At 42.2% G+C, this 26,475-nt stretch overlaps 1 protein-coding gene and 1 pseudogene across 3 annotated transcripts in view; both read left to right on the top strand.

The window, feature by feature from the left end:
- Positions 1–647: 647 nt before the first annotated feature.
- cntn5 (contactin 5) overlaps positions 648–26,475 on the top strand; it is a 129,181-nt gene continuing 103,353 nt past the window's right edge. For 2 of the 3 annotated variants that reach the window (XM_061828054.1, XM_061828052.1), the window contains exon 1: positions 648–1,384. The gene's annotated coding sequence lies outside the window, so the exon portion shown is untranslated. Of the gene's footprint in view, positions 1,385–7,552; positions 7,597–26,475 lie in introns of those variants that run through there. The other variant, XM_061828053.1, reaches the window with a different exon arrangement.
- Positions 9,873–9,991, top strand: LOC133505471 (5S ribosomal RNA; annotated as a pseudogene).

The following is a 26,475-nucleotide window of genomic DNA, read 5'->3' as shown; positions in this document are numbered from 1 at the left end:
TGTGATTTTCTATAAGATTTTCTACAGAACAATAGAATTTCTATAGAAATTCTATCGGACGTGGGTCCTAAAGTTCTATAGTCCTTTAGAAATTCTTTAGAAATGTTTTATAGGAAATTTTTAGCAGGGTGGGATTCTAACTTCTGAGGGCTGGGTTTAGAATGCCTGCCTACTCTAGATCCGCTTTATTTCAAGTAATTCATGCTTCCAATGTGATAACCCTGGATAACGTTGGCTTATTTACAGCATTAATGCTATCTTAGTACGTCAGCCGCTGTTAGCCTCATTTACAGTAATGTGCTTGTTTAGGATGGCAGCACGGTGACTCAAGTGGAAAGCGTTGGCCTTAGAGTTGTGAGGTCCCGGGTTCGATCCCGGACCCGCCTGTGTGGTGTTTGCATGCTCCCCCCGCGCCTGTGTGGATTTTCTCCGGGCACTCCGGTTTCCTCCCGCATCTCAAAAACATGCAACATTAATTGGACATTCTAAATTGCCCATAGGTGTTATTGCAAGTGCAGCTGTTTGTATGTCTCCATGTGCCCTGCGATTGGCTGGGAAACAGTTCAGGGTGTACCCCGCCTCCTGCCCGTTGACAGCTGGGATAGGCTCCAGCACTTCCTGCAACCCTTGTGAGGATAAGCGACTAAGAAAATGGATGGTAGTTTAAGATTGCTAGCTAATTGTTTGTAGCGGCTATTCCAACAAAGCTATAAAGCAGTTTCCTCTGCGACCATTTTGTTGTTTCTAAAAGTAAGTATTTGAACTTTTATCACAGGCTCTGGCAGACACAATAGTGTTTCACAAAAGTCGAATGCACTCGATATAGTTTGTGTTCCCATTTGGAAAGCTGTTACCTACGATGATGAGATGCATTCGTCAGTTGAATATTGCTACATGAAAGTATTCGTATCCCGTCATCTCGCTGTGGCAATCGGGATTGGCCGGAGACGTTGAGAGGGAAGCCACCATTGCTCACTGTCGCTCACCGGGGAGGAGGACCAGCGTCCTGCCTCCTGCGTCCTGCCTCCTGCCTCCTGCCTCCAGCCTCCTGCCTCCCTCTCACCTCCTCCTTCCTCAGTCAGTCAGTCAGCTGCCGGGATGCAGTCCTGCAGTGGGACTCCACCGGCGTCGGAGGCTGACGGCTGAGCGGACTCGAACCGAAAAGCGGAACCCCAAGTGGATGAGAGCTCGTTTACTTGTCCGCTTCTTCTTCGGACATGGATGTTGGCAGCCGCTGAACAGCTTCCCGGAGTTCTCTGGAGATTCCACTCAGTTCGTGGGTAGGTGGGAGGACGCGACGTCAGCGGGAGCGGCGGCGGCGCAGGTCCGCTCGAGCAGTCGAGGAGCCCGGCGAAGAGAGGCGGACCGTACCGCTGCTATTCCGGTGAGTGGAAGCGTGATCAACTCTCGTGTTTAGTGTGTTCCGAAACACTTGTTGTTCATAAAAAAAAAATGTGCAAAAAGGATGTGAAAGGATTTTTAATTGGTTACGTTTAGTGATCGGCTGCTATTGTCTAGAGTAAATGAACTTGCGGAATGTGTATTGCGTCGAAAAGTAATTGGCAAACCACCAATTATTTTGCAGGTACATCATTAAATTCACGCCTCCAGACATTTGCATGCACAATAGAAGTGCCTTGGATGTGCAGTTGTTGAAGATGATTTCATAGAAGAGCAGCTGCTACAGTAGTTGATTTCCTTTCTTCCTTTTTGCAGATATTCTTTGAAGTAACATGAAATTCAATTTCATGGCTTCGACTTTGCAGTAAGACTCGTGTAGTGCTGTTGCTTATGTTGTGTGTTAGGTGCATATTGTTTTTTTTTTTGGGGGGGGGGGGACATTGTACACTTAAAATATTTTGTTTTTAAACGAGCAGCATCTTTTTCTTCACTTGACATTTTTATTACTATTATTCCAGACGTTAGCCCATGCCGGCCATCATTCAATCAAAAGGTCCTAGCTATCACAAAAAGTCGATCAAAGCCAGGAAAAAAAAATTAAAGTGTGTGCTACCAGGAAATCAACCTCCCGCTGCTGCCGTTTGGCTTTTTCTTCATCCATAATGCAGCGCAGTTCAGAGACGTTTAACAAGTGCATGCGTTACTCTGCCCCCCCCCCCCAATAAAAAAAAATTGAATAAAAGATTCAACACGTGAATGTTTTAAAGCAAGATCCCTGGAGAGCTGGTCCAAAACATTAGCTAGAATTGGATACAAAGGATAAAGGCTGCAAATCTTAACAACGTGTGTTGTTGTGGTTGTAGTTTGGAGTACTGCATCGTACTGAGAACTGCTTCTTAGTTATATCACGATTTCCATGATATTAGATGGTGTACCAAATCAAGTGTCCACTGAGTGTGAATTTATTCATTTCGGGTCAAGACTGGAAACATACAAGGTGTGTTAAAAATGTACAGACTCGATGTTTGTGCTTGCTATTGTTGTTCATCTGGCAAAATATTAGAAATATCCCACAGAACGATGGAACCATGATAATGGACAAACAAACAGTCAGCCGTACTGGTAACCGGCTGTATTTACACTCCAGTTTCAAGTGCCAAATTCTGATGTATGGCTTACATTTCCAGTGCCACATATCAAATATGGCTGTGTCCACTGGCACATCCTATGAAACAACCCGCATGAGCAGACATCATTGCGCGATTAGGTTTGTTTCGTTTTGATTGTTCTAGAACAAAAGGTGAAGGATTGCAGGAGTAAAGTTGCATAAAATCTACTGAAGTCAAGCTGACTTTTAATATCATAAAATTACAACTCTCCTTGGAAAATCTGACTTTGGGATTGTAAGACTTTATGATTTTGATGGCATTTGTGTAGTCAAAGTATGATAAGGGGATCCTTGAAAAAAAATCTCTCCCTCCCCAAAACGTTTGAGAACCCCTGGCATATGCTTTCGCTGTACTGTTGTTTTGTTTTGTATTTATTGGATTTGTGCTGACGAGTGTGTGTGGGCATGCATCACCGATCAGCATATTTTTAAGATGACATTGACGGGGTAGATTTGATCTACGTGTTGGCATTGACAGAAAATTCATTTTGCATTTGCACTTTTGGAAACCTAAATCCCATATGAAGGTATCGGATTCCATGTTTGCTGTCTTAACGTTGTCATGTTGCATATCCCAAATGTTCCAATTGAGAGCAAAGTTTGACTTGGGTTGTTAGAGGGGAGTTGTTGAGAAAATTGGCCGCATGTGGGTGTTTTAGGGAAATCAAATAATCTGTCAGCACTTTAATTATTAAGGGCAATGTTGGAAGATGAGTCTAAAATAATTCATCTCATTTAAGTTAGTTTAGTTTAAAGGTCCACTGTCTTGAAATCCATGATTTTTAGGACGTTATTGATGGGGGAAAAAAAGGCAGCCGTAATGGACACATCTGTCTTTTCACCACACAACATGATTTTGACGGAGATGGCTTTTTGTCACTCCCGGTATGAAAATCCTCTCGAGGGATTTGTTTTCAGAAGAAGTAGGAAGTGACGTTAACAGCAGCAACACATTCAGCCTGGCTCGTCTGTTTCTCCTAGTTTTACCTGCTGGAAGGTAGCTCCTTGTTACTTTGTGTTAGCCAAAATGGCGGCTCGTTGTATTGCTGGACATTGTTCAAACACTCGGGACAAAGGATTCATTCTTCATACTTTTCCAAAAGACCCGGTTCGTCATGAAAAATGGATTGCACGGATGCAAAGGACGAGAGCTCCGTGGGTTCCAAATAACATGTAGGTGTGTATACAGCTAGTAAAAAAATAGTAATAATGGGGGGGGGGGTGTGCAATCCTCTCAGAATGTAACTAAAAATCCGCGTACATAAACCAGGGGTGCTCAATGTCTCAATGTACCCGTCGGCGCTGGACACCGCATCGGCTAGGCTGGTTCATACATACTGTCTGGGAGTCTGTTGTTAGTTAGAAGTGATCCGCATATCATCTAAATTTGGCTCGAAACGATAGGGTAATATTCCCCCGGTCACTTCACTTGATCGTGAGATGTTCTCTTCTTTGAAAAGAGCTTCCATGGCACAGCGTGTTTGCAATGGCGAATGTCCCGGTGTGACGTAAGGGACAGACGTTGCAGGCAATATGGCTACCACTTGGATGTCGAATGAGAATTCCGCAACTTTGCGCATGGGTGACGTGCTCTCCGCTCATATTTATTTTTTTGTATGGACATTGAAGTGAATAATGTTATATATTTTCATTTCAATATCTATATTAGAATGTTTATAGCCATGACACTTGACCTTTAAATTCTTAATATAATGGAATGCCATTTCATGATTGTGAATTACTGGCAGATTTTGTCAGGAAATACATTACGCTCATAATGTTTAAATGTTACAAATATAACTATAAGTTATAATAATAAGAAAGGCTTTTGTATGGGTATGATGACATTGTGCAGTTGTCTAATCTGGTGGAATTGTTTGTGTTCAACCTATCAGTGTCAACCTATCAAGACGCGTGCGTCCTGCTTCAAGACGTTTAATTTCTAGAGGCGGATAATGTGCTCCGTCAGTTCCCATCATTCCCCGCTGCAGTTTAATTTAATTTTCAGTGATGGCGGTTCAGATGAAATTCATATTTTAAGCCTGACGTCTGGGGGTGAGGCGAGCCAACAGGTTTTCGCCAGGGGAGTCCAAAGTCTGGCCTTCAAGCCGCTCGAGGACCAGTGTCTCTTTTGAACAGCGTACCGTATACAAAAAAATAACATTCATTCATTTTCAGAGCCACTTATCCTCACAAGGGTCACGGGGGTAACAGAGCCTATCCCAGCTGTGATCGGGCAGGAAGCAGGGTACACCCTGAACTCGTTGTCAGCCAATCGCAGGGCACATGGACAGTCGTTCTCACAATCACACCTTGGTGCAATTTAGAGTGTCCAATTAATGCACGTTTTGGGGATGTGGGAGGAAACCGGAGTGTCCGGAGAAAACCCACGCAGGCACGGGGAGAACATGCAAACTCCATACAGTCGGGGCCCGGATTCGAACCCCTGTCCTCAGAACTGTGAGGCCAACGCTCTTACCAGTTGTTTCACCCTGGTGCCCTAAAATTAAGATTTGAAAGCAAATGCAATGTCATAAAAAAAAAAAAAATATGGGCAGCATGAAAAGTGGAGGTTGTCAAAATTGTATGACACCCAAATCCCTCTTGGCTATGAACCCACTGACATCTGCCCGACTCGAACTTTATAGTAATGTGAAAACACACAAAAAAACTATTCACTAAACAGTGGACATTTCTCTTTATAGTGTTTGGTGAAAAAAGATTATTTCCGATTTTGGTCCCCAATAATCACTTTGATTGATTTGTAAACAAATATCACATTATTAATGATGTTCACTCACACCTTTAAAAATGCGTAGCTCGCCACAGCGTATGCTTTTTTTGGTCTCGAATGTGAAGATGGAATACTGCTAACCCCGTTCAGGGGCAGATGTGTTTAGTGGGCCACTCTGAAACAAGTCCCAAGAACTGCAAGTAATTGTCACATTTCCTAAAATTGTTAATTTTTTATAAGAATAGTTTTATGTATGACTAAATTGCAAACTGTGACCCCCCCCCCTAAAAAAAAAAACCAAGTCATTTTAAAACACTACCTTTAAAAATAAATGGTTTACAAATGATGACACCTGACCAAAAACTCCATAGAGACACAGGCTGACATACAAAGCTGGTTTGTTGGTAAAGATGCATCACTTCAACATTTTCCTTGGACTACCTGCACTGCTTTCATAACAGGTTGTGGCTTTGGAGCCATCTGTGGCATCTTTCTGCATATTAAAATAGACAAAATACATGAACAGGTGAGTTTTTCAGAAAATACGCATCTGAGGAGACTGGAGGTTAGGAAAAAATACAAGTAAGTGACTTTATGGCTGTTAGGGCGCATTAGAAAAATAATTGCTGGATGGTGTGGTTTTAGAGCATTAGATAAATGAATGGTGGCCCTTTGCATCCTTCCGTGTTGACGGATGTGATGTCCCCGCCTGCTTGAATGAGACAAATATTGACGGAAGTCCTCTGGCTAATTGAATATGACAACTCTGCGATGAAGTCTCACCCCTGGGCCACGTGAAAGAAAATGTATCGCTGCAAAGACGGCAAGAGATCTGACTGAAGGAACTGCCTCGCCAATGGCACCCAAAGGTGTCTGCTTGTCACTGACAAATCTGAGTGGAAACGGACATAAAAGTCCCATTTTTTTTTTTTTTCTGAGAACCGAATGCAGGTCATTTTTCAAGACTAAAGTCTTAATTCAGGAGAATAAAGTTGTCTGTACAGTATTTTTTAAAATACAATTTTTTTCACATTAACTATGACTTTCTGTCTTGGTTTAACTTTGAAAAATAAGTCTGTGCTAAAATAATGCCTTTAATTTTATAGTTTGCTTCTTTTTTTCTCAAAAACAATTTCATCCGCATAAAAAAACTATATATATATATATATATATATATATATATACACATATACTATATATATATATATATATATATAATATATATATATATATATATATATATATATATAATATATATATATATATATATAGTATATGTATTGCAACAGTACACAACTTGATTTTCTTGAAAATAGGCAATCTATATATTTTGGGAAATTCCTATGGATTTTATGTAGGTACTGTACTTACTGTTTAGTAGTTATAATTAGTAGTAATTGCCATTGGGAATGTCAGGGGGTCCTTGGAAAAATGTCTTTCCTGTAAGTCAGGGGTGTCAAACTCATTTTTCTCGCAGGCCACATTGTTGTTCCGGTCTCCCTCCGAGGGCCGTTATGGCTGTGGAACCAAAATATTGAATAATCTCATCATCATTTACATCAAAAATTTATGTACTAGTTTTGGAATCAGAAATCTCAGGTAATGAGTTTTCCAACTATTCACGTTTGGTAATGCTTGTAATATCTCAACTTTATCAATTATGATATATGACAATTTGAAATTTTGGTACAGATTTTTAAGAGAATCAGGGAAAGATTTGGCTTTGCGGGCCACATAAAATCATGTGGTGGGCCAGATCTGGCCCACGGGCCTCGAGTTTGACACTGTGGTGTAAGTGGTCCATGGACCCAAACACTGTAATTTGAAACTACATTTTTGTGTCTACAGAACACTAATAATGGAATAATAATACAAAATAGGCTGTGGTTATAAATTATACCTTAAATCACAGTGACGTGGAATGTCTTTGGTCAGATTCGAGATGATTGACATTTGTAGGCTTAAAGACTCCCTTCAGCAAACATTAGCGAGAACAAATCTCTGTTGGACTTGCCCATTATTGTTATTATATCTTTTTGACCATCATTTAAGTCATATCGTCATATTATGACTATACGAGTCTTCCCATTTGTGCCTGAAATGTTCTCTGCAGGTCTGATCTGACATGGTAATTGCTACGATTGCCTGACGTTCACAGCCCCCCTGCCCCCTTTCCTCACTCTCACCAAGTGACTCCGATTCGTCCAGACAAATTCGACAAGCGACGCTACTGTTGACATCCCGTGAGAGTAAAATAGGGCCCACTAATTACAGTACATCATTTAAAGCAGAGGTGGGAGTAAATCACACTTGCGTACTTGTCATAATTAAATGTTGCTTGCTGTCTATTCTTTTTCTCTATAACCCTTGATGTCTTTTTATTAGGTTTGCGAGACCATTTGAGATGAAAATGCAACCAAAATGACCTTTTCGAGCTATTTTACTTTAGCTATTGTAGTATTTCAGCCACTGCAAGGCTTTAAGTGGATATACAGCACGGGAAGGGATGTGTTGGCATAAGAAAGGTGCTGGACAAACTAACAACATAATTGACAAGACATTATTGTTTTTACTTTACAGGATTTGACCATATCAGCCGTGATACAATACATTATTTCATAAAATATGAATCCTCAAGTCATGTAGTTTCAGGTGAACGCACTTTGTTTTCATGAAGTTTTAGCTAAGTAAGTTCTAAGTCATGAAATTGGTGTCTTACGTCTGAAACTCAATTTCCCGCCCCCCCAGCATTTGCTTTATAGTTTCATATTACACCACCCCTTCCAGCACTTTCGCTTCCTGAAAAACAACCGATCTTCGCCCCGTGGCCACTATTATCTTTTTGGAAGATGCAGTGGCTTGTCGGAAAGAGCAAAGATCCAGAACAGAATCAAATTAAAGGCCAAAACGGGGAAAACAACCAACCTCATCGGGCCGCGCGTTCCATCAGTTTCTGTTAGCATTGTAGATTGTCCGCTGACTTGCCAAAGGACAAATTATAGCAGACACGTCACTTACTCAAAGCTCTGCAGTCCAGTGCTCGAGCATTAGGCGGTGTAAAGACCCTCGTTGAGTCATATATAAACTGTCAATTGCCTTTTTGGGTTGTCAATACCTCTCAAAATGTATCAGTTTTTGTAAGAATTCTGGTTTATTTAGTCACTGTGTTTCAGCAGTGGTTCATTTTTAAAGTGCTCTATAAATAAAGTTGAGTTGAGTAATTGTTGGAGCTATGCTAGAGTCACGACCCCGTTGTAATGATCTATTTTTTCCCCGAGATCCCCTTTAAGTGTAAATGAAATTTCTTACTAATATGTGCAAATGTTGATGGCTGATGTAATTAACACGGGCGACACGACAGCGCAAAGTCATAAGTCAGCTTCAGAGTGCAGCCTTTCTCTTGATACTTTTTTTTTTTTAACTCATCCGCAAAGCTTCATCGAGACTCTTCGGGTGTGCCCATGTGTCGGGCAGTCTCATTACCGTTAATTAAGCGCTTCTTTCATCAGCTTCTCTTTGTCCCGTCTTCGCTCCGTGAACTCTCGCATCAAGTCATCTGCAGAAACACCCGTACGATTTCTTTGTTGCTGCGGCAGTAAGTTGAAGGTTGTTTGTTGTATTGACAACAGTACTGTTACGGTAGTACTTAAATGAACTTGAGCTCGCCGAGTACTGTAGCGGTAAGGGATTGTTAGTTTTGGTGGGTCAACACGCACTTTTCTGCAGGGCCAACCACTATCAGAACCGAACTGAACTGTATTTGTGTGCGTGAAACAGTGTTTATTCCCAACAGTCTGCTCTTTTCATTTTATAATGTTTCAACGGCTGCACTGATTCCCCCTTCAACTTAAGTCTGTCATTTAAAGCCTACTCGTGCCGGATTCGCACTCAGGGCGTCGCAAGCCTGAAATGTGATCGCTCCCTGTCAAATCAAACACTCCGCACAATCTCCCGTGTTTTCTCTTAGGCGCTCCAGAGGCCGCCGCGAGTCCGGCGCCCCGTGAAGGTTAAACGTCGTATTGTGCTTGAAGTTTGGATACAGTTACAACTTACTCTGCGTCGCCACATTTGGTGAACGTTTCCAGAAAGCTAAGAAATACTGTAGACGTAGCGAGACAGAGCTATTTTCTCTTCTTTTATTTTTCATTGAGCTGTATAATAATATAATGTGTAATATCAGCATTTACACCTTACAACTGTGAGTAGTGATTCCACCTCAAACGTGATTCTGGCAGGCAAGCCTTTGCTTTTTGAATGCTCCCACAAATATAACTATTGTTCTGCTATTACAATTAATTTAGTAGTTGACAAAAACAAATTATTGTTCTGCTATTACAATTAATTTAGTAATTTGTTTCTGTCGATGTTAGTGACTCGCTCAGATGGTCAGTGAACTTGGGCACAACTGATTGATAGTACTGCAGGCGCACCCCCTTTTTCATTGAGGAACCTCCAAGCACGCATTTAGTCATCAGCACAGTATTACCTTTGTTGGATTTATTTCATACAGAATAAAAATAAACGTACTCTTCTCAGTCTCAGGAAAATTCCATGCATCATGAGTTACAGGCTTACGGCCATGCTACCCTGAGAACGACCGATCTCGTCAGATCTCGGAAGCTAAGTGGGTTTGGCCCTGGTTAGTACTTGGATGGGAGACCGCCTGGGAATACCAGGTGCTGTAAGCTTCTCTCCCCAGCTAAATGCAGAGGGGTTGCGTCAGGAAGGGCATCCGGCGTAAAACTGTGCCAAACAAATACGCGTTCATCTAAGATGACGCTGTGGCGACCCCTAACGGGACATGCCGAAAGAAGAAGAACATGAGTTAAAACCAGCCTCAGAATCCGATGAATTAAGCATACTCGTTCCCAGGTGACAAGTGGAGGGTGTGTCAGACGTCTGGACAGCAAAATATAATTAGATGAAAGCGACGCAAACCCAAACGTGTTTTAAAAAAACAGGAGAATATAATCCATAGTATTGGGTATAGACTGTTTTCGACTGACGTCACACACCTTCCGATTTAGAACGCGGGCGCCATCTTGGTTTGGTGAATTCACGTAAGCACACGTAACTAAGCAGGAATCATTCCAGAAAGGTGTATGAATGGGGGCGCACTGCTATGTTATCGGTTGCTCAAACGGGCGTTGTAAAACGTCTTTCTTTCGACTGCCGGCTGTGATCAAGAACCAGTGCGAGAAAACCGAGCAGTTAGCAACCAAACGGCGACAACTGTGGCTGTCTCGTATTAGCAGAGCCGATGTAGCAGCCGAGCACAATACTCGTGTGTGAATGCAATGCATGTCTCCAAAATCTGTATTTTCTGTTTTATTATAATAAGTTTGCAAAAACGAGTTACCCCACCGCTAGCTGTTTTGTGCGTTTAGTTAAAAATGTAGCCGTGGAAGTGGAGAAAGAGGTGCGGGGTCCACTTGGGACTCGTCCCGGTCGAAGCGCTCTCTCTCTCTCTCCCTCTTGGTAACAAAAACGAAAATAATAATCCACACCTCTTTCGTTGGTATAATCAACATAATTTAACACAACGCTGACTATAATCACACGGTACATATTTAAATTGCATTGTGCGGAACACTAACCTTAGCAGTGTGCTTACAATGGATACCGCGCCACGACGAACAAAGCCATCTATGAATTGCTTGTAGGGCTCCAGACCTTTGTAATTCTTTAGTCGGTCCGCGGTACAAGCGCTTGTCAAGAAGAGGAGCTAGTGGACGATGTCTGGATAGGTTACCGACGCCCACAGTTGTGTGCTCCATTTGTGTTACTCCAAGGCATATGGGTCGATATTGTCGATCAAAGCGCACTTCTTGTCGTAACGGTTTCTTGGAACACATCTAATGAGCATCGATAACTTTCCAAAGTCGTACGAGCATTTGTGTAACTCCGGTCTATATGCAAAAGCGTTAGAGCGGACAGCGCGTCAGTATAGTGAACCCATCCAACACGCCGGGTGCCCCGGATGTAGTCACGTGGTCGAAAACAGTCTATACGGCAAAATCAGATCATTGCGGGCTTGGAACTGATGGGTGAATTTAGGCCCGATTATCGGTATGCTCGAACTGCCTAAAAGCTTCATAGCAGTGTCGATAGTGTGTCAGTTACCAACAAGGTGATGATTGTTAAAAAAGAACCTGAAGGTAGTGCTTTTCTTTCAGGAGGAGGTTCTTGTCCGATTCTGTGTGGGAATAAATGGCCTTATCTTAAAAGGGTGGCATGTTGACACATTTTGAATTGTTTATTTATTTAGCATGTGTAAAACCGATTAAAGAGAGATGAAGGTGGTTTTGGAGCAGTTGGTCTAAAGGGGCAATCTGCAGCATCGCTGATAGCTCACATGACTCATATACCGGTAACTTTTGACACTTTAAAATCCATATATTGTGATCTCTCTGATGTCATAAACAACGGTACGTGTGGAAAAGAGATGTACTGTATATATATTTAAAAAAAAAAAAACAAATAAGAATGTGAGTTGAGGCATGACTTGCCAGTTTCATGCATAAACTTTAGCTGAACTTGTCACTACATCTTTCTCTACTTTCCCTTTGGCTGGCTGCTTTGGGGGACAGGTGTGTCACATTTGTGTGTGTTTGTGTGTGGATGGCAGCATGTGTGTGTGTGCGTGCATGGACCCACACATTTTTTTTCGAGTCCCCAGCTGGGATGTCGGAATCCTCGCTTCTGTCGGCAGGCTCATCTTGGCACAACCTGACGTCCAGATGCTAGCTTTATGTTTTTTTTTTCTTTTTCTGTTTCAATATTGACCTTTTACTGCACTGGTATTAGTATTACAGGTGTAAAAGTGAATCATTGTGTATTAGAATGGTATGTTTTTAGTACTGGGGGTTTGTCGGTAGTCATCCCTTGTGGGTTTATCAGGTTTCTTAAAATTTTGAAACGAAGCGATGAAATGTTACATCAATCACTCCTTTGGCTTTTAAGGTTCGTTTTTCGGTTTTTGCCAGAGCAGTTTTTATTGCTATATTTCTTTTTTAAAGTCTCCATCCCAGAGTGACAATCATTCTGATTTTAGAGGAAATATCAACCGAGATCAAAAAGTACCTGGGGTCCATAGTCCGATTCCTTCCTAGCTCATCCTACTTCAAACTTTCACGGACGATTGTTTCATGCCCTATCGATTTAAGACTTTTGTTTTTCAGTTTCTATGCCAGAGAAAGAATACTGTCAATTTTAATGGATACATAACCCAAAATGGCTAAAGCATCTGAGGCCCGGTTTCAGATGTGTGGAGACACATTTGTTTTAAATTCTGAGGTTTTAAAACTTTTAGGGATTATTGTCGGATGCCAAATCACATAGTCTATTTCTTGAGGTTGGATTCGAAAGCGAGAGTGTTGATCATAAAGAAAATATCCAAGATGGACAAATTACCTGAAGTCCGGTGTCTGATGTGTCAAAAGAGGTTCATTGTAAATTAAGCAATCCTAAAAGTTCTTTAGATTCTTGTTCCATGCAAGACCATTCTGATTTGTAGGGTATATGTATGCCAAAACAAGAATCCTGTTGAGATTGCCAGTGGTTGGATTTGAGTAGATACTTCTTATTTATCGATGGTTTTTTAATATCTTGCATACCCGTTTTCAGCTGCACTGCGTAGGTAGTGGGCTTCTTTCACAGAATCTCTGTGGTGTTGGAATGAAAAACCCTTCAAAAAAAAAAACCTGAGAAGTTGCGGCCCCAAAGCACGACTTAAAAGTTGAGTGTTTTTTTTTAGTCAAGGTCTTCAGCATGTCTGAAAGCTCCTCGGTGAAGCAGCATCAGCATATCTTTTCCAATGCAGTGCCGCGCTAGAGTAGGTGAAAAATGAGTTACACTAAGTTTTAGCTGGCGGCACAGTGGCTCAGCTGGTAAAGCGTTGGCCTCACAGTTCTGAGGACCCAGGTTCGATCCGGACTCCGCCTGTGTGGAGTTTGCAGGTTCTCTCTGTGCCTGCGTGGCTTTTCTCCGGGCACTGCGGTTTCCTCCCTCATCCCAAAAACATGCAACATTAATTGGACACTCTAAATTGCCCCGAGGTTTGATTGTGAGTGCGACTGTTGTCTGTCTCTTTGTGGCCTGCGATTGGCTGGAAACCAGGTCAGGGTGTACCCCGGCTCCTGCCCGTTGACAGTTGGGATAGGCTCCGGCACTCCCCGCAACACTTGTGATGATAAGCGGCAAAGAAAATGGATTGAGATAAAATTCTCTGTTGACATGGAGAATATAACCTGACCAGTTGCCTTATTCCCAGTTAGAGCTCTTTTGCCATAAGTGTACAAGTCCGATGCCATACTTTTAAATGTTCCTGTCAGATTCAGTGTTAATAAGAAATCAGTGAGATCAGGTCTTGTAGGACATTACAAAATAGTGTTTGAAAATATATATACACATATTAATTAACTTTACCTATGTATCTGTTGTTTTTATGAGTATATGTCTGTTCTCAGTGAGACAATGAAGTGGATAAAGCAGTAAATGTACGGTGCATAGCTGGCTGTAGATCATTTCCTTTTGACATCTTTATTGTACAGACGCCGCTTGCGAGGAGGACAGGTTTAAATGAATATATTTGAATTTGTATCCTGTCAATATGTCACTCATTTGCTTGTTGGCTCACTCGCTCTCAACGCTGACAGCTGCGTGCATGTCGCAACAGCATATCAGTCTGATTTTCCCCCCAGTGCGTTGGACGTGAAGAATCTTGCGCCAGGGCATTGAAAGTCCGCCTTGGTCCTCCGGTGCTTTCGGAACAGACGGCGTAGCGAATAATAACGTGTTTTTGTTTATAATTCCCAGCCTAGTTGATGGCATCCCTAGGTTCAGCAACTCGCTGTCCTCAGCTCACTTCCTGCGGAGTCTCACCCCCTGACAGCCACTGGATTTATTACATCTGAGGCAGCCGGGGAGCATAATTCCTTGAATATATTTCTTATATGCAGTGGCAAACCCCTGGTGGAGGGATGAGTGATTTAATAACACCCCCCATCACCTCTCAGCGTCATTCTGGTGACAATGAACCCTGCGCACAGCGTGAGCGTGATCCATAAAAGTACATTTATTTAGCCCAATGCAAAGGCGTGCGCCAGCAAATCTGACACATTATGGCGAGCAACGTGTCCTCCAGATATTAGACCGATGCGAGGCTCCATTAGGCATGGAGATGAGACATGAGCACTGAGGCGATGGGCTGGAAATGTTGGAAAAGAAAGCAGCTTTATATGACGCTTTTATTCAAAGCTTTCACAGTGTGGTATGATCTATAGGAAGCTTTGGGTGGGGGGATGTATTGTGTACGCGTGAGAACCGTCTCTGGCTCAGATTAAATATTTAACCTCAAGAATAAAACTTGATTTCACTGGCATTGACAGCTTTCCAAGTCAAATATTCATATTGACTGAGAAGTTTGGCAGTGAATGAGTTAAAGGGCCACTGTCATGAAATGCATGATTTTTAGCATGTTAGTAAAAAAAAAAAAAAAAAAAGGCAGCCGGAATGGACCCATCCATTTTTTCACCAGACAACATGATTTTGACATGTGGCTTTTTGTCACTCCCGCCATGAAAATGCTCTCGAGGGATTTGTTTACGAGAAGAAGCAGGAAGTGACGTTAGTAGCAGACGCCCACTCAGGCGGCCTCGTCTCTTTATACTAGTTTTACCTGCTGCAAGGTAGGTCTTTGTTCCTTCGTGTTAGCCAAAATGCCAGCTCATTGTACTGCTGGATATTGTCCAAACACTCGGGAGGATGGATTCATTCCTCATACATTTCAAAAACACCCGGTTTGTTGTGAAAAATGGATTGCAAGGGTGCAAAAGATGAGAAGGTTGCGCCTCGTCCGCCGTGTAGTATATAGCATACATGCTGTCTTGGAGTCTGTTGTTAGTTACTTTGCACGTAGATGACACGCTCTCCGCTCATATTTGTTTTTTGTATGGACATTGAAGTGAAAAATGTTATGTATTTTTCATTTCAATATGTATTTTAAAATGTTTATCGGCATGACACCTGACCTTTAAATACAATTACATATAAAGGACAACTTGGTTGGTAGAATCCTTTCCATGAGGGTTTGTTAGTTTAGGAGTTAGATTTGACTTGCGAGGGAAATTTTTGAGATGCGTGCCACATGCTTGCAACACACGCAACTTAATTCACTTTATCAGAGCAATTTATCAGAGGGTGAACAATTCTTCGAAAAAAAAGAGGCTTTAAGCTGTGAATTGCCATTCCCAGTTGTGTATTTTTCGACAACCACATCGCTTTGCCTGAAGAAAGTCCACTTGTGCTAATGCTGCCAAACAATGCAAACTGTCATAAATGGGCTAACAAATAGTATTGGTGTTGTGTTATAACCCTTAAGGGAATGGATATTTGATCACGTATGGGGGAGAAGCTCATGTTGACAGGCAATTCAACAATACTCACGAGCATACATTCCTGACGGCTTATAAATAATTGGCTTGCATTATTGCAGTTTATTGACTCAGTTGTCAAACCTTTCTTCGCGCGCGCGTGTGTGTATATATTATAGCTAGTGGCCAAGGCACAATGTGGGTTTGGAGCAGATTAATGGCATTTCCGTTCATTTTAATAAATGGAATGAGCATGGTCCCGCAATGAATTAAAGTCCTAAATCAAGACACTATTGTATTTATGATTGCCTAGCTCTGGTTAGGGAGAACCATTAACACGGTAAAGCCAGACTTAAAGGTATTTTGTACAATTTTTCGCCACATGTTATCAAAGTAAAAGGACGATTTGGGAATTATTCCACAGTAGAGGAAAAGGTCTGTGATATACTGTAGATATACTGTCTATCCATCTTCTTATCCTCACGAGGGTTGTGGGAATGCTGAAGCCTATCCCAGCTGTCAACAGGCAGGAGGCGGGGCACACCCTGAACTGGTTGTCAGCCAATCGCAGGGCACATAGAGACAAACAGCCGCATTCACAATCACACCTCGGGGCAATTTAGAGTCTCCAATGAATGCATGTTTTTCAGATGTGGGAGGAAACCGGAGTGCCCGGAGGAAACCCACGCAGGCAGGGGGAGAACATGGAAACAGGATTTGGACCCTGTTCCTTAGAACTTTTAGGCCAACACTTTGAGGCTATTCCATCGTGCCACCCTATGTGTGTGTGTGTAATTTTTTTTTTTTGGAAACACCACAAATTCCCACCAAGTAGAACCCACTGCTGTGGTGGACCCCAGAACGAGGACAGTTTTCCCCTGTTTGGCCAGGTTACGCAAAACCGACCTGATTGTTCCTGTGACATTCACAGCAGGCCAGAGGCTATTTTCATTAGCTGTAAATGCCATCACAGAACAGCGGGGGAGCAACGCCAATGCTCTGGTCCAAGATGCCTGGAAATTGTTTAAAATGGTGGACATCTACTATCTTGTTGAGGGCAATCCTTTTTTTTTTGAGGGGGGGGGGGGGGTCTTAGCAAAAACGGCAGACACGCTCATGATGTCCTGTAAAATTTTGTTTGGACTTCATTATCTAGTATTTACATGTGGTCAAAACATTTAGGAGAATATTAGTTTAATGACATGCACACCGTGGTATGTTCCGAATGAGTCAAATCAAATCATCAGCACGTTCGAGTGTTTTTCTCTTGGGATTGGGGTGTCAAACATTATTGCTGTAATTTAAGAGGCAGGGCAAAAGGATGATGATAATAGTAATAACCATAATTTCCCTCCTAAATCTTGAAGTGGGGTTTCATTTCCCCTCTTCTCAAATTTAGTCATTTTCATTTTGTATACACACACTAAAAAACAATTTGTGATGAGCCACAGGTCAGACTTGAGTGTAAAATCTCTCTCTCTCTCTTTCTCTCTTTGTGTGACGGCCCCTGGAGATCCAGACGCTGGCTTTGGCCTTCAAATAAAATAACGGTTAATTAGATCAATATATCATTGACACGCGTGTGCTGTTGGACAGCATGGAAATACATTGGGAAATATGCATCACAGCTAATAGTTACAAAACATCCTACCAGCCTCTCGCGGGCTTCTCCCCCCACCCAATTTTTTTATGCTTTCCTCTAAGTACCTGAGCTGCACGAACTGAGTCAGAACCACGTTGGTTTTTTAATGGTCCCGAACAAGTCTCCATATTGTCTTTTATTTTATTGTCTTGTCAATTAAACGCATAACCGACAATGAAGCTTAGTTCACGTTTGACTAGAAATCGGTGAGCTAAACTGTAAAAGTTAACGTAGCTTACCTGTCTGTCTCTGTGGGTTTTATAGTGACGGATGACGTTAGAAGTCAGAGTCATTGCGCCTCTTATCTTTGAGTTGGACACCTTGTATTTTGCTACTCTCTTTTCACCAATTTGATAAGAATAAAGAAATACAAAGAAAAATAAATGAGGAAAATCAGCCTGATTCCATGGCCTGGCTTGAAACTGGCTCTGAATCTGTCTAACAAACGTCACTTTACCTTTGAGCAACTGGGACAGAGAAGCACAAGTTCCATTTTGGGTTTGTTGTCATTATCACATTATTTTCATCACTGGTGGCATCACCCAAAAAAAGCAAAACACACTCATTGATTTCATCTTTGAGATTGAGCCACTTAAGCCATCTCATTCTAAGCAGCATGGACGGATGACTCTGTTGTTTAACGTCATTTAAAGTGCCACTGTCATGAAATGCATGATTTTTTTTATGTTTTTTGTTATAAATTAAAAAAACGGAAGTCGTTAGACCCATCCATTTTTTCACCACAAAACATGATTTTGACGTATATGGCTTATTGTAACTCACGCCATGAAAATCTTCTCAAGGGATTTGTTTTCGAGAAGAAGCAGGAACTGACGTTATGGGGAGTAGCACACTCAAGCGGACTCGTTTGTTTCTCCTCGTTTTATCTGCGGAAAGGTAGCTCTTTGTTCCTTCGTGTTAGCCAAAATGCCAACTCGTTGTATTGCTGGATATTGTTCCAACACTCGTGAGGGTGGATTTTCTCTTCACAAGTTTCCAAGAGACCCGGTTCGTTGTGAAAAATGGATTGCACGGGTGGAAAGGACGAGAGCTTCATGGGTTCCAAATGACAGGTAGGTGTGTATACGGCTACTAAAAAAAAAAAAAAATAATAGTTTGGGGGGGGGGCGTAATCCTCTCAGAATGTCACAAAAGATCCGCATATGTAAGTCAGGAGTGCTAAATGTGTCGATATACCTGTCGGCGGCAACGATGTCCGCTGCAGACGAGACACGGCTTCAGCAGGGCTGGCACATACTGTCTGGAAGTCTGTATTTAGTTCGAAATGATCCGCATATCATCTAAATATGGCTCGAAACGATAGGGTAATATTGCCGCGGTCACTTCACTCGATTGTGAGATGTTCTCTTCTTAGAAAAGAGCTTCCGTGTCCCATAGCAGGTGGCACAGCGTGTTTTCAATTGCGAATGCAATATGGCTACCATATGGATGTCGAATGAGACTTGCGCAACTTTGCGCATGGATGACACGCTCTCCGCTCGTATTTATTTTTCTTATGGACATTTAGTGAATAATGTTATATGTATTTTTCATTACAATATCTATTTTGCAATGTTTTTAGCTTGTACACTTGACCTTTAAACGGTTTACATTATGTCAAACCATAATATAACATGATGACATCTGAAACTGATCCCAAACAGTAAAAAGATGGGAAATGAATTGATAAATACATAATCCATTTGATCAGGAGCTGTTATTTCAAGGTTAAATTAAACATTTGGTCACAAAACTTTACATGAAGCCTGGGTTCTTTTTCAGAAATGGAGCCTGCATCTCTTTCAGGGTCAAAGCAGAGCAAATTTATTAATAAAACGCCTTTCATTCACAAAGTAATTCAACGTCCTTTACATGATTAAAAGTATTTAAAAAAGGAGAAGAAATAAAACATTTAAACCTGAGAAAATAAACAGGTCCATGGGCAGAAAGAAACGAGTGACAGCAACTTTCTTTCCTGTTCTTAACTTTGGGGACGTGCTTGGGTGTGTCATGGAATATACGTACTCCATACTTTGTGGAATAGTTTGAAAAACATAATTGTACCTCAAATGTTGTCTGTCTGACTCTGTATTGTCACTTCTAGGGCACTGAAACTAGCGCCAGGTCACCCTAGTGAAAAGAGACCCTCATCTCTATCGGGTTTTTGTCTGCTTATTTAAAGAATGACTTGTCAACAGGGGTGAAAATATTGGACAAAAGCACTTTCTGAGGTGAAAAAAAAATCTGATGGTCCAAAGTTAACTAACCTTATTAGTCCGCACATTATATTGACTCCAAAAAGTTTCAACCATCAGCGTTTAAAGCAATTAGACCTGATCTCCCTTTCCTCAATACTTCCCTTCGTTTGATTCTGTTCCAGCTTTTGCTGCCGCGTCGCCGCCAACCCAGCCGCTCTTGAGCCGTCGTCGCCGCGAACGACGTCGCTTTTTCTGCATAAGTTGACGTGTTAACTAGGCTGACCTGAGGTTTAGACATCCAGAAAGGAGCCTTGAGACATAGCCGCATAACACATAGCTCATTAAATCTCAATTTCCTGCTGGGCCCTTTGTGTGCCTGCTCCCCCACCACTGGGGAAGCACTTCAACTGAAGATGTCATCAGACTGCCCATTCCATGTCTCGTCGTACATGCAGTAAGTACACATTTATGCGCGATGTATTTGAGTGACTACTTGCACCTTTTCAGCTCTTATTGAAACTCAATAGTGTTCACGCTCGGTCAGAGAGCCCCCTGAATTCGAGCCAGTGGCGATAAGTAATGAATTATGACTTAATTCATTCGCGGCAGAGTTCAAAGTAAAGTGCTCCGTATTGCCAGACATTTTAGAGCAATTTGATAGATATATCAAGACACGTAAAATGGCCTTCTGTGACAGTATAAACACTGAACCTACCGGGGGGGGGAGTAAACTTACTTCTTTAACCATAAAAATAAGTGTCATTGCCGTGACAGGTTTTTAAAAAAGCGAGAGACGTAAGGAAGACGTCAACTCGCCAGTTTGCTAGGACGTGCCTTTATGAACACATGTGCAGTGACACAATTTATTATTATTATTTTTTTTAATCACATGATCGACCAAAATGGCGGCGCAGCAAGAAAAGACTAGAGCGAAACTGTCCGATTTACCAGCTGATTTCTCACTCGCATTCTTAGCTAACAGTGAAATATCGTTGAAAAGGAGACAGCAGGGCTTCAAGTATTTCAGCGAGGGGTATTTCAATGGTATTTACATGCATATCGACGGAGAAACCATTGATATTAGTGCGAGATCTTTCCGGAGTCAGAGGAAGACCAAGAAGCCACATAATATAATATATTATAACCCAAAGACAAATTCGTCATTGACGGTTTCCTATTTTCGTGTTACATATCACACTTGTGTGCAGAATCTGCATGTGTATCTGTATAGCCGTTTGTGAACCGCCGTATGAAGGAAAAGAAGGCGAGGAGGCTTGATTTACGAGTTGTTTTTTCTTTGTGTAACGTCACGCGCTCCCCTCAATAATTATTCTTGAATTAGTGGCGAACCTACGTAAGTCCCGACCGAGTACGACAATCACTACTTTAGTGTCCTCAAACATCCTTCCTTAGGTCTTGGTGTCTCGGTGCACGTCGAAGGCTTTTAGGACTCGCTAGTCCTGTTTAGATTAGCTCGGTAGCCGACAACAGAGACACGTTTGTGCAGTCAGATCATCGCAAAATATCGCTCAACACAGATCAAGTGTGTCAATCATTCACACGTAGCTATGTTATGCAAGCAAAGAACTGCTAATTCATTTATATGAGACATGTATTGAAAATCAAATATAGGGCATACCTTCGTGCAAACATAGTCCAGTTTACCGTAGCCGGCAACAAAGAGACACGATTGTGCAGTCAGATCATCGCAAAATATCGCTCAACACAGATCAAGTGTGACAATCATTCACACGTAGCTATATTATGCAAGCGAAGAACTGCTAATTCATTTATATGAGACATGTATTGAAAATCAAATGTACAGCTTACCTTCGTGCAAACATATCTGTTCCAGTTGATGGATTCAGTTGATCGTGCAGTCTTCCTCAAAGTTTTATCCATCGAAGACATTTTTCGTACTCGGTCTTCTGTTCTGGTTGATATTAGATGGATTCAGTTGATGATGCGGTCTTCCACAAAGTTTGATCCATCGAAGACATTTTTCGTACTGGGTCTTCGGTTTTGGAAAGGGAACGAATTGAACTCCACCAACTAGCCTTTCAGGATACCTGTCGTCACTATTACAAAGTCCATGACTACACCTCTTAACCATATCTATTGTTAAAGAACCCAAATACGCGATAAAACGCTAACAAAAGCTATACTGGACCATGCAACGTTGTCTGAGGGAACGGCGAGTGCAAAAAAAGGGGCGTGGTTTATGCAGAACTCTGGCCTCTGATTGGTCAGCAACGCGGATGATGCAATTTCTACGGCGGGGTCAATTGATACAAAGTGTGAATGAATTATTTAATTGTCATTGCTGTATGTTTTTATAAATGACACTTATTGAGTGCCATATTGGTCATTAAAAAATATTGCGAGATTTTAGATTTGGCGGCACGGTGGATCAGCTGGTAAATCGTTGGCCTCGCAGTTTTGAGGTCCCGGGTTCAATCCCGACCCGCCTGTGGGGAGTTTGCATGTTCTCCCCCTTGCCTGCGTGGGTTTCCTCCGGGCACTCCGGTTTCCTCCCACATCCCAAAAACAGGCAACATTAATTGGACACTCTAAATTGCCCCTAGGTGGGATTGTGAGTGCGACTGTTGTCTGTCTCTGTGCCCTTCGATTGGCTGACAACCAGTTCAGGGTATACCCTGCCTCCTGCCCGTTGACAGCTGGGATAGGCTCCAGCACTCCCCGTGATCCTCATGAGAACAAGCAGCAAAGAAAATGGATGGAATGGATAGATAGGTTTGTTTTGGGGGGGGGAGTACAACGGATCAGTTGCATTTCTATTCATTTCAATGGGGAAAGATGATTTGAGATTTGAACGCATGTTGACAATTTTCCCCAAACATTTTGAGTACGTGTTTCTTATCAACAGCTGACCCCAATCAAAAAAAAATGGCAGCTCTTCACCCAACCTAGTTACCAATCCTAAGCAGCAATCCAATTATGTGGATTCATTTGAAATTATTATTATTTTATTGCGCAATCAAACTGATGTCAATCATAGTGTTTTCATTTAAACGTAATAGTAGTTTGCATTTCCAATTTAGCCTCCCGGCTGGCTTTTCTCCTTGCGTGAAACCAAACATGAATTTCAATGGAGCCTCAGTGTTTTTAAATCAAAAAGATTGCGCCGTCAAATGAAGAAAGTCTCTTCTTCTTCTTCTTCCGCTTCTTCTTCTCGCCTCCTTTAGAGCGTCATTAAGCGGCCGCTATTGGATTGTTAATGGCTTCTGCAAAAGGCTGATTACGGCGTGAGTAACGTGCCTTTATAATAAGGCAAATGTGTTCATATGCAACACGGGCTGGATAAAAAGCTTCCTGTACTCTGCATTTGTGCGACATCACCGCTGTGTTTTATCGCGCGTTGGCTTTACAGTGCTGGATCGCACACATTTTTTTGTTTCTTTGTTTGTTTGTTTTTTTAATAGATAAAGGCTAAGGTGGAACAAGGTAAACAACATATTAGGGAAGTTTCATATCAAGAAGTTTATTGGCTCGAAGATGGACTGTACAAACATACTATTTTATGTTTATTACCATCCTTTAATATCTAAATGTAACATTTTCAGTTCTGCTGTATTATTATCATTATCATGATTATTATTATAAAGTATATCCCCTATTAGTCCAGCGCACACCCTTGCTCTCTCTCTTTCTCTCTTTTTACTCTGTATAGCTCTCCCTGTTTATTTCTCCCTATCCTGCCATTCTTCTCCCGCTTTATCTACTGTATTTTTATCTGCGGCAATTCCTTTCTATCTCTCCTTATTTAAGTCTATGCATCCATCGCTCTGTCGAGTTCTTCCCATCCACCACCAGTATTTCTCTCCATCCGTTTCTCAATCCAACTCTTTTTTTTCCCCTGTCATCTAATTTGTCTTTGTCCAACTATTTCCATCATTTCTCTTCCTGCATCCATATTTTTTTTATTTATTTTTTGCTCCATCTATCCATTTCTGCATATCTGTTTGTTTCCATGCATGTTACGCCTATTTCTCTCTGTCCATCAATTTCCATCCAGGCATGTATATTTCTCCACCCAGTCATCCATTCATCTCCATCTTTCTCTCTCCCTCTCCAGGTCCGTTAAAAGGCTGCCGCTTGGAGCGTTTTGTTCTCTGGGGAGGTCATATTCTTTAGAATTTGGATTGGGTCTCTGGAGACAGATGCACCTAATGTTGTGGCTGGTAGTAATCCAGCAAGTTCTGGACACTGGACTTGATGTTGCTGTGGATTCAGCAGTTGCCAAAATGCTTTTATGTTTGTACAGTGAGCACCTTTTATGTCCTGTATGTTTCAAATGAATGTATGAATCATTTACACACGCGACACATCAGCTCATCTTACTTGTTTCCTTGCGAGACATACACTCTACACGCTCACACATGCATAAATTATTTTTTGGTGCGCTATTCTCCCCCCTCTTTAAGCACAAACAGATGGCTGCTTTTTTTACATTTTAAGGCAAAACGGATGCGATGCCAGCGAGTCCTTTTACGTCTCGTCTACACTGTGTGATTTGTAGAAGGACACTTTCCCGCAGCGCGGTAATACTTCAACCGGTAATGGCAAGATGTCACATAGGGAATTGCGCCTTCATGGGAAAATTGCAACTCTCGCCATTTGGATATCCTTTCCCCCCGAGAGAGTGTTTTTCAACATATTGTGTTTATGGACTGCGCTCAAAAAGGGAGGACGAACCGGCCCCAGAAGAAGGTATCCAGAGCGGCAGGCACCGGCAGAAATTGATGAGCATTTTGAAGATTCTTTAAAGGTCCACTTTCATCAAATGCATGATTTTTAGTAAGTTATTAATTTAAAAAAAAACAGCACCCGGTATGGACCTAGCCGTTTTTTCACCACAAAAAGTGATTTTGACGTATATGACTTTTAGTAACTCCCGCCATGAAAATCCTCCCAAGGAATTTGTTTTCGACAAGAAGCAGGAAATGACGTTAAGGGCAGTAGCCCACTCGAGAGTTCTCGTATGTTGATACTAGTTTTACCTGCTGGAAGGTAGCTTGTTGTTCCTTCGTGTTAACCAAAATGCCAGCTCGTTGTATTGCTGGATATTGCTCGAACACTCGAGAGGATGGATTCGCTCTTCATACTTTTCCAAAAGATCCATTTCGTCGTGAAAACTGGATTGCACAGGTGCAAAGGACGAGAGCTTCTCAGGTTCCAAATGACAGTTAGGTGTGTATAGAGCTACTAAAAAAAACCAAAACTAATAGTTTAGTGGTGGGGGGGGGGCGTAATCCTCTTAGAATGTAACAAAAGATCCACGTACGTAAGTCAGGGGTGCAAAATCTGTCGATGTACCCATCGGCGCTGAGCACAGTTTCGGACGAGGGGCTCGAAACGATTGGTTTATTTTGACAGGTAGGTGTGTATACAGCTACTAAAAAACAATATGGCGGTGGGGGGGGGGGTTTGTAATCCGTAAGTAATGGGTGCTAAATGTGTCGATGTGCGCATCGGAAGGCTTCCGTGCAGCAGCCGCTGAAGGACGGTCTCCGCAGGCCTTGTGGATCGCCACCGTCCTTGTCAACAAGGCCGAGCCGGCCGCCGGCCTTGTTGGCCAGGATGGCTTGTCACGGAGCTAGGCCGGTGGATCGGACGGGGAGGGGGTTTGTCCATGATCCGCATATCATCTAAATATGGCTCAAAAACGATAGGGTAATATTGCCCCGGTAACTTCACTTGGCTGTGAGATGGGGGGGGGGGGGATAATCCTCTCAAAATGTAACAAAAGATCAGCGTACGTAAGTCAGGAATGCTAAATGTGTCGATGTACCCGTCGGCGCCGAACACAGCTTCGGCCGGGCTGGCTCATACACCCAATTGTCTGGGAGTTTGTTGTTAGTTAGAAGTGATCCACATATCACCTAAATATGGCTCGAAACAATGGGGTAATATTGCCCGGGTCACTTCACTCAATTGTGAGGTGTTCTCTTCTTTGAAAAGAGCTTCCTTGTCCCATAGGAGGGGCCACAGCGCGTTTTAAATGGCGAATGTCCGGTTTGACGTAATGGACAGACGTTGCAGGCAATATGACGACCACTTGGAATGTCGAATGAGACTTCCGCAACTTTGCGCATGGATGACGCACTCTCCGCTCATATTTATTTTTTCGTATAGACATTAAAGTGAATAATGTTATATGTATTTTTGATTACTATATCTATTTTAGAATGTTTATAGAGATGACACTTGGGCTTTAAACACAACTGTCCATTCGAAGCATCTTCACCTGTCTTCGGAGCTTTTAAGGCCCACAATTTGGGTACTCAGCGCGTCACACGTGTAATCCGCGCGTCTCATAGCAGAGAAGATAATTACCTACGCTGTGCTCCCCTTTGGTAATTGTCTTTTGATTGAGGTCAGCGGGACAATTAAAAGCATCGAGGGGTGAAAAAGTGGCGGCGAGAGAGCCCAGACAGCCGACGTTGGCGACAGGGATGAGCGCCGGGGATAATTGCGCGTGGGAGCGGGCCTCAAATGTCAGCTTAATGATCATATGGACTTTTTTTTTTTTCTTTTTTAAATGGATATCCACACTCGGCCGTTTAATTGTTTCAGTGGGATCCCGCTCGCAGCAGGAACAAAATCTGATCCCAGAATGTCATGTCACATGACGGAGCATTTCATAATCGGCAAGGCAAACAAACGCGGAGATGTTAAATTATTCCGTGGGAGAGACTTTACACGTTTTACAACAACAACACTATTCCCTGATATCTTCATGGAGCGTGGGTGAACGGAGATATGTATGGGTTGTTGATTTTAAATGCAGTGTTATTCGTATTGGGTGGGATGTTTTTAATTACCTTAGTCCATTATTTTATACAATTTTGGCTGCTGTTTGTTTGAGCAGGATAACTAAATTCATTGGATTTTGTGGAGAGACAGGGCAGCGCTTTGAGTGCCCCCCCCCCCCCCCA

This window comes from Syngnathoides biaculeatus, chromosome 8, assembly GCF_019802595.1.
Source record: "Syngnathoides biaculeatus isolate LvHL_M chromosome 8, ASM1980259v1, whole genome shotgun sequence".
Classification (NCBI taxonomy): Eukaryota; Metazoa; Chordata; class Actinopteri; order Syngnathiformes; family Syngnathidae; genus Syngnathoides; species Syngnathoides biaculeatus.
This window is presented reverse-complemented; position numbering and strand designations above follow the sequence as displayed.